This window comes from Carassius auratus, unplaced genomic scaffold (assembly GCF_003368295.1).
Source record: "Carassius auratus strain Wakin unplaced genomic scaffold, ASM336829v1 scaf_tig00217775, whole genome shotgun sequence".
NCBI lineage: Eukaryota > Metazoa > Chordata > Actinopteri > Cypriniformes > Cyprinidae > Carassius > Carassius auratus.
The window spans coordinates 23,100-34,140 of NW_020529238.1; the positions used below are offsets into that span (position 1 = coordinate 23,100).

General features: G+C 46.5%; 17 non-coding genes across 17 annotated transcripts; 13 read left to right on the plus strand and 4 right to left on the minus strand.

The window, feature by feature from the left end:
* Positions 1 to 92: 92 nt before the first annotated feature.
* LOC113102925 (U5 spliceosomal RNA) lies at positions 93 to 208 on the plus strand. Its single transcript, XR_003291138.1, has one exon. It is a non-coding gene; the product is annotated as a U5 spliceosomal RNA (small nuclear RNA).
* A 285-nt stretch (positions 209 to 493) lies between these two features.
* trnag-ucc (transfer RNA glycine (anticodon UCC)) lies at positions 494 to 565 on the plus strand. The gene has a single exon. It is a non-coding gene; the product is annotated as a tRNA-Gly (tRNA).
* Positions 566 to 837: 272 nt separating this feature from the next.
* On the plus strand, positions 838 to 909 carry trnag-ucc (transfer RNA glycine (anticodon UCC)). The gene has a single exon. It is a non-coding gene; the product is annotated as a tRNA-Gly (tRNA).
* Positions 910 to 1,183: 274 nt separating this feature from the next.
* Positions 1,184 to 1,255, plus strand: trnag-ucc (transfer RNA glycine (anticodon UCC)). The gene has a single exon. It is a non-coding gene; the product is annotated as a tRNA-Gly (tRNA).
* Positions 1,256 to 1,358: 103 nt separating this feature from the next.
* Positions 1,359 to 1,430, minus strand: trnad-guc (transfer RNA aspartic acid (anticodon GUC)). The gene has a single exon. It is a non-coding gene; the product is annotated as a tRNA-Asp (tRNA).
* Positions 1,431 to 2,478: 1,048 nt separating this feature from the next.
* On the plus strand, positions 2,479 to 2,594 carry LOC113102931 (U5 spliceosomal RNA). The gene has a single exon (XR_003291144.1). It is a non-coding gene; the product is annotated as a U5 spliceosomal RNA (small nuclear RNA).
* Positions 2,595 to 4,484: 1,890 nt separating this feature from the next.
* Positions 4,485 to 4,556, plus strand: trnag-ucc (transfer RNA glycine (anticodon UCC)). The gene has a single exon. It is a non-coding gene; the product is annotated as a tRNA-Gly (tRNA).
* A 271-nt stretch (positions 4,557 to 4,827) lies between these two features.
* On the plus strand, positions 4,828 to 4,899 carry trnag-ucc (transfer RNA glycine (anticodon UCC)). The gene has a single exon. It is a non-coding gene; the product is annotated as a tRNA-Gly (tRNA).
* A 103-nt stretch (positions 4,900 to 5,002) lies between these two features.
* Positions 5,003 to 5,074, minus strand: trnad-guc (transfer RNA aspartic acid (anticodon GUC)). Its single transcript has one exon. It is a non-coding gene; the product is annotated as a tRNA-Asp (tRNA).
* A 1,050-nt stretch (positions 5,075 to 6,124) lies between these two features.
* Positions 6,125 to 6,240, plus strand: LOC113102928 (U5 spliceosomal RNA). The gene has a single exon (XR_003291141.1). It is a non-coding gene; the product is annotated as a U5 spliceosomal RNA (small nuclear RNA).
* A 285-nt stretch (positions 6,241 to 6,525) lies between these two features.
* trnag-ucc (transfer RNA glycine (anticodon UCC)) lies at positions 6,526 to 6,597 on the plus strand. Its single transcript has one exon. It is a non-coding gene; the product is annotated as a tRNA-Gly (tRNA).
* A 103-nt stretch (positions 6,598 to 6,700) lies between these two features.
* trnad-guc (transfer RNA aspartic acid (anticodon GUC)) lies at positions 6,701 to 6,772 on the minus strand. Its single transcript has one exon. It is a non-coding gene; the product is annotated as a tRNA-Asp (tRNA).
* Positions 6,773 to 7,823: 1,051 nt separating this feature from the next.
* On the plus strand, positions 7,824 to 7,939 carry LOC113102929 (U5 spliceosomal RNA). Its single transcript, XR_003291142.1, has one exon. It is a non-coding gene; the product is annotated as a U5 spliceosomal RNA (small nuclear RNA).
* Positions 7,940 to 8,224: 285 nt separating this feature from the next.
* Positions 8,225 to 8,296, plus strand: trnag-ucc (transfer RNA glycine (anticodon UCC)). Its single transcript has one exon. It is a non-coding gene; the product is annotated as a tRNA-Gly (tRNA).
* Positions 8,297 to 8,570: 274 nt separating this feature from the next.
* On the plus strand, positions 8,571 to 8,642 carry trnag-ucc (transfer RNA glycine (anticodon UCC)). Its single transcript has one exon. It is a non-coding gene; the product is annotated as a tRNA-Gly (tRNA).
* Positions 8,643 to 8,745: 103 nt separating this feature from the next.
* trnad-guc (transfer RNA aspartic acid (anticodon GUC)) lies at positions 8,746 to 8,817 on the minus strand. The gene has a single exon. It is a non-coding gene; the product is annotated as a tRNA-Asp (tRNA).
* Positions 8,818 to 9,861: 1,044 nt separating this feature from the next.
* Positions 9,862 to 9,977, plus strand: LOC113102926 (U5 spliceosomal RNA). The gene has a single exon (XR_003291139.1). It is a non-coding gene; the product is annotated as a U5 spliceosomal RNA (small nuclear RNA).
* The last annotated feature ends 1,064 nt before the right edge of the window (positions 9,978 to 11,041 follow it).

Sequence of the window (11,041 nt, forward strand, 5' to 3'; positions counted from 1 at the left end):
ACACATGTGGGCAGGCGTTGTCACCCTTGATGACCCTTGGCGAGCGTAGTAGTTTAACAGAGGCAGCGCACAGGCCCGAGCGTTTGCAGACATAGCTCGAGTTTCTCTTCATTGTCGCATAAATCTTTCGCCTTTTACTAAAGATTTCCGTGGAGGGGAACTTTTGCGAGTGACATGTATTTTTGGGTGCTCTGCTCACTGCAGAGCTACATCGAAATGTCAAGAGCAGAATCAGTTTGACCGTCCGCCAGCATGCTGCGAGAGCGCTTGCCCCTGGTCATCGTCTGAATGGGCACTCTCTGCGTTTGACCACTTCGTGTTTATTTAGCCGGATGGGAAGGCAGCGTTTTCTTGTACGTGACGGGATGCAAATTCTTGAAGGCTCTCTTTAGTGACGGGTCCTCACAAAGATCTCATCTGCTCCTCTAGCCCTATCGGCGACTCGTGCACTTCGAGTCTTCTTACTGACGGCGCAAGTTGCTGAATGCCTGCTGCGTTGGTGGTATAGTGGTGAGCATAGCTGCCTTCCAAGCAGTTGACCCGGGTTCGATTCCCGGCCAACGCATGTCCTTTGGCTCGGGCTGACGTCGAAGCAGAACTCCCTCTGTGACCTGTGCCTCCACCCAAAGCTTTTGGATGGAATAATATCGGATGGACCCATCATTAGCTGAAGTCGCATAACACTTGCAACACTACCCGTAGCAGGGGTCATTGTTTGGACTCTTTTTTTTTTGTTTTTTTTTTTAATTGCGCTTTAAACAAAAAGTATTGTGTCAATGCAACTGAACAACATTAATTAGGAACACAGTGCGTCAATAAAGCTGCTGACTTCCACCTGCGTTGGTGGTATAGTGGTGAGCATAGCTGCCTTCCAAGCAGTTGACCCGGGTTCGATTCCCGGCCAACGCATGTCCTTTGGCTCGGGCTGACGTCGAAGCAGAACTCCCTCTGTGACCTGTGCCTCCACCCAAAGCTTTTGGATGGAATAATATCGGATGGACCCATCATTAGCTGAAGTCGCATAACACTTGCAACACTACCCGTAGCAGGGGTCATTGTTTGGACTCTTTTTTTTTTTGTTTTTTTTTTTTAATTGCGCTTTAAACAAAAAGTATTGTGTCAATGCAACTGAACAACATTAATTAGGAACACAGTGCGTCAATAAAGCTGCTGACTTCCACCTGCGTTGGTGGTATAGTGGTGAGCATAGCTGCCTTCCAAGCAGTTGACCCGGGTTCGATTCCCGGCCAACGCATGTCCTTTGGCTCGGGCTGACGTCGAAGCAGAACTCCTTCTGTGACCTGCGACTCCAACCAAAAATTTTGGATGGATCGTTCGGAAGACGAAAAGAACCAGCTCTCCCCGTCGGGGAATCGAACCCCGGTCTTCCGCGTGACAGGCGGAGATACTGTCCACTATACTAACGAGAAGCCGTGCATGCTGCCGTTTCTCCCCCAACTGACGGCACTGCACTGACATAACTAAACAATGCATGGCTTCTTCTGACGCAGACCCAGCCCTAGCACCGTAAAATTTCTGATGGACCCATCATTAGCTGAAGTCGCATAACACTTGGAACACTACCCGTAGCAGGGGTCATTGTTTGGACTCTTTTTTTTTTTTTTTTTTTTTTTAAATTGCGCTTTAAACAAAAAGTATTGCGTCAATGCAACTGAACAACATTAATTAGGAACACAGTGCGTCAAAAAGCAAAATGACAGTTAAAGGCATTTCGTTATTGAACTCTTTGATGACATCATTCAGCTAAGTTCAGTTTTAAATAGTATCTGTGCAATAATTTGCAATCAAGTCAACGATATCTCTGTACATGAAGTGTCCCAAGCTCCGCCTGCCAGAGGCGACAGAGGCAAGAAACCAAAACTCGATCGGTGAAAAGATGGAGAAAAAACCCGGTGAGAAACCAGGCTCAGTCGGGGAGACAGTTCTCCCCTTGTCAGACGAAACCAGTAGATCAGCTCCAGGCTGCAGGAATGTCAGACTGTGCAGAAGAATCATCTGTTTCCTGTGGTCTTGTCCAGGTGGTCTTTACAGGGGATTTGTATCTGCGGCTCATCTAGTTGTCACGGTCTCCGCTGTGTTTCTGGGCCATAGAGGTCCTTTCTAGGTGTTGATCCACCATCTTCTCTGGATACGGACTGGATCCGGGTGACTGAAGCGGTTACAGACTGGATCTGGTGGCTACGGTGACCTCGGAATAAGGGATTTCTTTAAAAGACTTTTTTTTTCATATAAGATTTTATCCAACTTTTCAGATAGAGGAATGAGAAAGAGATTGCCTTGATTGGGCTTTTGGTTATTGGTGGGCCGAGGGGACTTTTTTGAGTTTTACTCCTCCGTTTTGGAGTGGGGGGGGGGTGCTGACGAAACACATGTGGGCAGGCGTTGTCACCCTTGATGACCCTTGGCGAGCGTAGTAGTTTAACAGAGGCAGCGCACAGGCCCGAGCGTTTGGAGACACAGCTCGAGTTTCTCTTCATTGTCGCATAAATCTTTCGCCTTTTACTAAAGATTTCCGTGGAGGGGAACTTTTGTGAGTGACCTGTATTTTTGGGTGCTCTGCTCACTGCAGAGCTACATCGAAATGTCAAGAGCAGAATCAGTTTGACCGTCCGCCAGCATGCTGCGAGAGGGCTTGCCCCTGGTCATCGTCTGAATGGGCACTCTCTGCGTTTGACCACTTCGTGTTTATTTAGCCGGATGGGAAGGCAGCGTTTTCTTGTACGTGACGGGATGCAAATTCTTGAAGGCTCTCTTTAGTGACGGGTCCAAACTAGGGCTGCACGATTAATCGCATGCGATTGTCATGCGTGTCTTTGTCAGTAAAGCCGGTTCTGTGATTAGCAGTAAATGTCCACCACCTGGTTTCAAATGGAGCGGCACTTCCCAGCTAGAATTTTCTTTGTTCTAAAATGTTCTAAGAACATTCCCATGGATTGTTCTAACAATGTTTTTAGCGGGTAGTTTTATTTTTGTTCCCAGAACGTTCTCTCAAAAGATAGGATAACGTTCTCTAAAAACATTCTACAAATGTTTATCAATAACATTATTAGAACATTATTCCATAAAATTCTAATTAAGATTTAAGTGGATGTTGATGTCTGTTTAAAAGTAATAGCTTGGTTTGATGTCACCATAATGCTGGTAAGTGTTGGCTTTAGTTGTGCAATTTGACACTTGACTTGACGGTGTTGTTTTTTAGCTGCTGTCATCTTTATTGTGGCTAAAACAGCAAACGAATATGTGGTTCAATGGTGCTGTTTGCTTGCTGATGATTGATATGTCTGATTACTTGTTTTCACCCAAGCTACTGTGTGGTGTTAGTTAAGTATTATTTATTAAAGGGACTCAATGGTCAACAGCCTGACACCCAGTTTAATTTAAAGCAGATAATTTCAAAGATTTAAAAAAATTTGTCACACAAACATCAAGATTCAGTGTATGAATCTCAGCAATGGTGACATCCTTTATGCTGCAATGTATTCTGGGTACATCATGCAAAACTCATCCGTAGCACCCAGAATGCATTGTGGCATGAAGCATGTCACCATTGTTGAGATTCTTACACTAATTCTTAAGGTCTCTGTATGTCTAAGCATCCTATGGTTTGAAGTGTTTCTAAAACAATGTAGTTTAAAAAGATCAGATAAAATAAAATAACATAAATTGTCAGGACCCTGTGTATTGCAACACATCTGCTATAGTCACTAATATTAAATTAATAGCGTAGAACAGACTCCAGGTAAAATCAGTTGATCAGATTGTTACATTAAGACATTTTTAATATCAGCCAGTAACCAACATTATCGAATGACATCTTTTTCTCAATGTTTTTGCTGTAACAGATATAATTACAGCAGCTAAATGAACGCTAACACTGAAAAGAGTCATACTTCCTAAGTACTGATCAGCATAATGGTGACATCAAACTAAACTATAATTTTCAATAAACCATCAACATCTCTGTTAATCTCAATAAGAACTTTTTTACATTTATGACAGAAATAACTCTTGTTTATAATAAGTGAAGATTGTCATGTTTTTGGAGTATTTACGCTAGAGTTTGACACCAAACAGAGGTTGGGTTTTCACTTTCAACCAACATCTGACTTCTGAGCAATGTCAGTCCACATCTAGTGTGATGGGAAGCCGTAATTCACTGACAAGCTGTGCAATATCACGTTCATAATCGCAGATTAATCGCATGCGGTTATGAACGCGATATTGCGTAGCTTGTCAACGATCTACGGCTCTGTATATTAGGTGCGGCTCCATTTGAAAGCAGCTGATGGACATTTACCGCTAATCACAGAACCATCTTTACTGATGAGACACGCATGACAATCGCATGCGATTAATCGTGCAGCCCTAGTCCAAACAAAGATCTCATCTGCTCCTCTAGCCCTATCGGCGACTCGTGCACTTCGAGCCTTCTTAGTGACGGCGCAAGTTGCTGAATGCCTGCTGCGTTGGTGGTATAGTGGTGAGCATAGCTGCCTTCCAAGCAGTTGACCCGGGTTCGATTACCGGCCAACGCATGTCCTTTGGCTCAGGCTGACGTCGAAGCAGAACTCCCTCTGTGACCTGTGCCTCCACCCAAAACTTTTGGATGGAATAATAATCGGATGGACCCATCATTAGCTGAAGTCGCATAACACTTGCAACACTACCCGTAGCAGGTGTCATTGTTTGGAGTCTTTTTTTTTTTTTTTTTTTAAATTGCGCTTTAAACAAAAAGTATTGTGTCAATGCAACTGAACAACATTAATTAGGAACACAGTGCGTCAATAAAGCTGCTGACTTCCACCTGCGTTGGTGGTATAGTGGTGAGCATAGCTGCCTTCCAAGCAGTTGACCCGGGTTCGATTCCCGGCCAAAGCATGTCCTTTGGCTCGGGCTGACGTCGAAGCAGAACTCCTTCTGTGACCTGCGACTCCAACCAAACATTTTGGATGGATCGTTCGGAAGACGAAAAGAACCAGCTCTCCCCGTCGGGGAATCGAACCCCGGTCTTCCGCGTGACAGGCGGAGATACTGTCCACTATACTAACGAGGAGCCGTGCATGCTGCCGTTTCTCCCCCAACCGACGGCACTGCACTGACATAACTAAACAATGCATGGCTTCTTCTGACGCAGACCCAGCCCTAGCACCGTAAAATTTCTGATGGACCCATCATTAGCTGAAGTCGCATAACACTTGGAACACTACCCGTAGCAGGCGTCATTGTTTGGACTCTTTTTTTTTTTTTTTTTTTTTTTAAATTGCGCTTTAAACAAAAAGTATTGCGTCAATGCAACTGAACAACATTAATTAGGAACACAGTGCGTCAAAAAGCAAAATGACCGTTAAAGGCATTTCGTTATTGAACTCTTTGATGACATCATTCAGCTAAGTTCAGTTTTAAATAGTATCTGTGCAATAATTTGCAATCAAGTCAACGATATCTCTGTACATGAAGTGTCCCAAGCTCCGCCTGCCAGAGGCGACAGAGGCAAGAAACCAAAACTCGATCGGTGAAAAGATGGAGAAAAAACCCGGTGAGAAACCAGGCTCAGTCGGGGAGACAGTTCTCCCCTTGTCAGACGAAACCAGTAGATCAGCTCCAGGCTGCAGGAATGTCAGACTGTGCAGAAGAATCATCTGTTTCCTGTGGTCTTGTCCAGGTGGTCTTTACAGGGGATTTGTATCTGCGGCTCATCTAGTTGTCACGGTCTCCGCTGTGTTTCTGGGCCATAGAGGTCCTTTCTAGGTGTTGATCCACCATCTTCTCTGGATACGGACTGGATCCGGGTGACTGAAGCGGATACAGACTGGATCTGGTGGCTACGGTGACCTCGGAATAAGGGATTTCTTTAAAAGACTTTTTTTTTTCATATAAGATTTTATCCAACTTTTCAGATAGAGGCATGAGAAAGAGATTGCCTTGATTGGGCTTTTGGTTATTGGTGGGCCGAGGGGACTTTTTTGAGTTTTACTCCTCCGTTTTGGAGTGGGGGGGGGGGTGCTGACGAAACACATGTGGGCAGGCGTTGTCACCCTTGATGACCCTTGGCGAGCGTAGTAGTTTAACAGAGGCAGCGCACAGGCCCGAGCGTTTGCAGACATAGCTCGAGTTTCTCTTCATTGTCGCATAAATCTTTCGCCTTTTACTAAAGATTTCCGTGGAGGGGAACTTTTGCGAGTGACATGTATTTTTGGGTGCTCTGCTCACTGCAGAGCTACATCGAAATGTCAAGAGCAGAATCAGTTTGACCGTCCGCCAGCATGCTGCGAGAGCGCTTGCCCCTGGTCATCGTCTGAATGGGCACTCTCTGCGTTTGACCACTTCGTGTTTATTTAGCCGGATGGGAAGGCAGCGTTTTCTTGTACGTGACGGGATGCAAATTCTTGAAGGCTCTCTTTAGTGACGGGTCCTCACAAAGATCTCATCTGCTCCTCTAGCCCTATCGGCGACTCGTGCACTTCGAGTCTTCTTACTGACGGCGCAAGTTGCTGAATGCCTGCTGCGTTGGTGGTATAGTGGTGAGCATAGCTGCCTTCCAAGCAGTTGACCCGGGTTCGATTCCCGGCCAACGCATGTCCTTTGGCTCGGGCTGACGTCGAAGCAGAACTCCTTCTGTGACCTGCGACTCCAACCAAAAATTTTGGATGGATCGTTCGGAAGACGAAAAGAACCAGCTCTCCCCGTCGGGGAATCGAACCCCGGTCTTCCGCGTGACAGGCGGAGATACTGTCCACTATACTAACGAGGAGCCGTGCATGCTGCCGTTTCTCCCCCAACCGACGGCACTGCACTGACATAACTAAACAATGCATGGCTTCTTCTGACGCAGACCCAGCCCTAGCACCGTAAAATTTCTGATGGACCCATCATTAGCTGAAGTCGCATAACACTTGGAACACTACCCGTAGCAGGCGTCATTGTTTGGACTCTTTTTTTTTTTTTTTTTTTTTTTTAAATTGCGCTTTAAACAAAAAGTATTGCGTCAATGCAACTGAACAACATTAATTAGGAACACAGTGCGTCAAAAAGCAAAATGACCGTTAAAGGCATTTCGTTATTGAACTCTTTGATGACATCATTCAGCTAAGTTCAGTTTTAAATAGTATCTGTGCAATAATTTGCAATCAAGTCAACGATATCTCTGTACATGAAGTGTCCCAAGCTCCGCCTGCCAGAGGCGACAGAGGCAAGAAACCAAAACTCGATCGGTGAAAAGATGGAGAAAAAACCCGGTGAGAAACCAGGCTCAGTCGGGGAGACAGTTCTCCCCTTGTCAGACGAAACCAGTAGATCAGCTCCAGGCTGCAGGAATGTCAGACTGTGCAGAAGAATCATCTGTTTCCTGTGGTCTTGTCCAGGTGGTCTTTACAGGGGATTTGTATCTGCGGCTCATCTAGTTGTCACGGTCTCCGCTGTGTTTCTGGGCCATAGAGGTCCTTTCTAGGTGTTGATCCACCATCTTCTCTGGATACGGACTGGATCCGGGTGACTGAAGCGGATACAGACTGGATCTGGTGGCTACGGTGACCTCGGAATAAGGGATTTCTTTAAAAGACTTTTTTTTTTCATATAAGATTTTATCCAACTTTTCAGATAGAGGCATGAGAAAGAGATTGCCTTGATTGGGCTTTTGGTTATTGGTGGGCCGAGGGGACTTTTTTGAGTTTTACTCCTCCGTTTTGGAGTGGGGGGGGGGGTGCTGACGAAACACATGTGGGCAGGCGTTGTCACCCTTGATGACCCTTGGCGAGCGTAGTAGTTTAACAGAGGCAGCGCACAGGCCCGAGCGTTTGCAGACATAGCTCGAGTTTCTCTTCATTGTCGCATAAATCTTTCGCCTTTTACTAAAGATTTCCGTGGAGGGGAACTTTTGCGAGTGACATGTATTTTTGGGTGCTCTGCTCACTGCAGAGCTACATCGAAATGTCAAGAGCAGAATCAGTTTGACCGTCCGCCAGCATGCTGCGAGAGCGCTTGCCCCTGGTCATCGTCTGAATGGGCACTCTCTGCGTTTGACCACTTCGTGTTTATTTAGCCGGATGGGAAGGCAGCGTTTTCTTGTACGTGACGGGATGCAAATTCTTGAAGGCTCTCTTTAGTGACGGGTCCTCACAAAGATCTCATCTGCTCCTCTAGCCCTATCGGCGACTCGTGCACTTCGAGTCTTCTTACTGACGGCGCAAGTTGCTGAATGCCTGCTGCGTTGGTGGTATAGTGGTGAGCATAGCTGCCTTCCAAGCAGTTGACCCGGGTTCGATTCCCGGCCAACGCATGTCCTTTGGCTCGGGCTGACGTCGAAGCAGAACTCCCTCTGTGACCTGTGCCTCCACCCAAAGCTTTTGGATGGAATAATATCGGATGGACCCATCATTAGCTGAAGTCGCATAACACTTGCAACACTACCCGTAGCAGGGGTCATTGTTTGGACTCTTTTTTTTTTTGTTTTTTTTTTTTAATTGCGCTTTAAACAAAAAGTATTGTGTCAATGCAACTGAACAACATTAATTAGGAACACAGTGCGTCAATAAAGCTGCTGACTTCCACCTGCGTTGGTGGTATAGTGGTGAGCATAGCTGCCTTCCAAGCAGTTGACCCGGGTTCGATTCCCGGCCAACGCATGTCCTTTGGCTCGGGCTGACGTCGAAGCAGAACTCCTTCTGTGACCTGCGACTCCAACCAAAAATTTTGGATGGATCGTTCGGAAGACGAAAAGAACCAGCTCTCCCCGTCGGGGAATCGAACCCCGGTCTTCCGCGTGACAGGCGGAGATACTGTCCACTATACTAACGAGAAGCCGTGCATGCTGCCGTTTCTCCCCCAACTGACGGCACTGCACTGACATAACTAAACAATGCATGGCTTCTTCTGACGCAGACCCAGCCCTAGCACCGTAAAATTTCTGATGGACCCATCATTAGCTGAAGTCGCATAACACTTGGAACACTACCCGTAGCAGGGGTCATTGTTTGGACTCTTTTTTTTTTTTTTTTTTTTTAAATTGCGCTTTAAACAAAAAGTATTGCGTCAATGCAACTGAACAACATTAATTAGGAACACAGTGCGTCAAAAAGCAAAATGACAGTTAAAGGCATTTCGTTATTGAACTCTTTGATGACATCATTCAGCTAAGTTCAGTTTTAAATAGTATCTGTGCAATAATTTGCAATCAAGTCAACGATATCTCTGTACATGAAGTGTCCCAAGCTCCGCCTGCCAGAGGCGACAGAGGCAAGAAACCAAAACTCGATCGGTGAAAAGATGGAGAAAAAACCCGGTGAGAAACCAGGCTCAGTCGGGGAGACAGTTCTCCCCTTGTCAGACGAAACCAGTAGATCAGCTCCAGGCTGCAGGAATGTCAGACTGTGCAGAAGAATCATCTGTTTCCTGTGGTCTTGTCCAGGTGGTCTTTACAGGGGATTTGTATCTGCGGCTCATCTAGTTGTCACGGTCTCCGCTGTGTTTCTGGGCCATAGAGGTCCTTTCTAGGTGTTGATCCACCATCTTCTCTGGATACGGACTGGATCCGGGTGACTGAAGCGGTTACAGACTGGATCTGGTGGCTACGGTGACCTCGGAATAAGGGATTTCTTTAAAAGACTTTTTTTTTCATATAAGATTTTATCCAACTTTTCAGATAGAGGAATGAGAAAGAGATTGCCTTGATTGGGCTTTTGGTTATTGGTGGGCCGAGGGGACTTTTTTGAGTTTTACTCCTCCGTTTTGGAGTGGGGGGGGGTGCTGACGAAACACATGTGGGCAGGCGTTGTCACCCTTGATGACCCTTGGCGAGCGTAGTAGTTTAACAGAGGCAGCGCACAGGCCGAGCGTTTGGAGACACAGCTCGAGTTTCTCTTCATTGTCGCATAAATCTTTCGCCTTTTACTAAAGATTTCCGTGGAGGGGAACTTTTGTGAGTGACCTGTATTTTTGGGTGCTCTGCTCACTGCAGAGCTACATCGAAATGTCAAGAGCAGAATCAGTTTGACCGTCCGCCAGCATGCTGCGAGAGGGCTTGCCCCTGGTCATCGTCTGAATGGGCACTCTCTGCGTTTGACCACTTCGTGTTTATTTAGCCGGATGGGAAGGCAGCGTTTTCTTGTACGTGACGGGATGCAAATTCTTGAAGGCTCTCTTTAGTGACGGGTCCAAACAAAGATCTCATCTGCTCCTCTAGCCCTATCGGCGACTCGTGCACTTCGAGCCTTCTTAGTGACGGCGCAAGTTGCTGAATGCCTGCTGCGTTGGTGGTATAGTGGTGAGGCATAGCTGCCTTCCAAGCAGTTGACCCGGGTTCGATTACCGGCCAACGCATGTCCTTTGGCTCAGGCTGACGTCGAAGCAGAAACTCCCTCTGTGACCCTGTGCCTCCACCAAAACTTTTGGATGGAATAATAATCGGATGGGACCCATTATTAGCTGAAGTCCGCATAACACTTGCAACACTACCCGTAGCAGGTCATTGTTTGGAGTCTTTTTTTTTTTTTTTTTTTTAAATTGCGCTTTAAACAAAAAGTATTGTGTCAATGCAACTGAACAACATTAATTAGGAACACAGTGCGTCAATAAAGCTGCTGACTTCCACCTGCGTTGGTTGATAGTGGTGAGCATAGCTGCCTTCCAAGCAGTTGACCCGGGTTCGATTCCCGCCAACGCATGTCCTTTGGCTCGGGCTGACGTCGAAGCAGAACTCCTTCTGTGACCTGCGACTCCAACCAAACATTTGAATGGATCGTTCGGAAGACGAAAAGAACCAGCTCTCCCCCGTCGGGGAATCGAACCCGGTCTTCCGCGTGACAGCGGAGATACTGTCCACTATACTAACGAGGAGCCGTGCATGCTGCCGTTTCTCCCCAACCGACGGCACTGCACTGACATAACTAAACAATGCATGGCTCTTCTGACGCAGACCCAGCCCTAGCACACCGTAAAATTTCTGATGGACCCATCATTAGCTGAAGTCGCATAACACTTGGAACACTACCCGTAGCAGGCGTCATTGTTGGACTCTTTTTTTTTT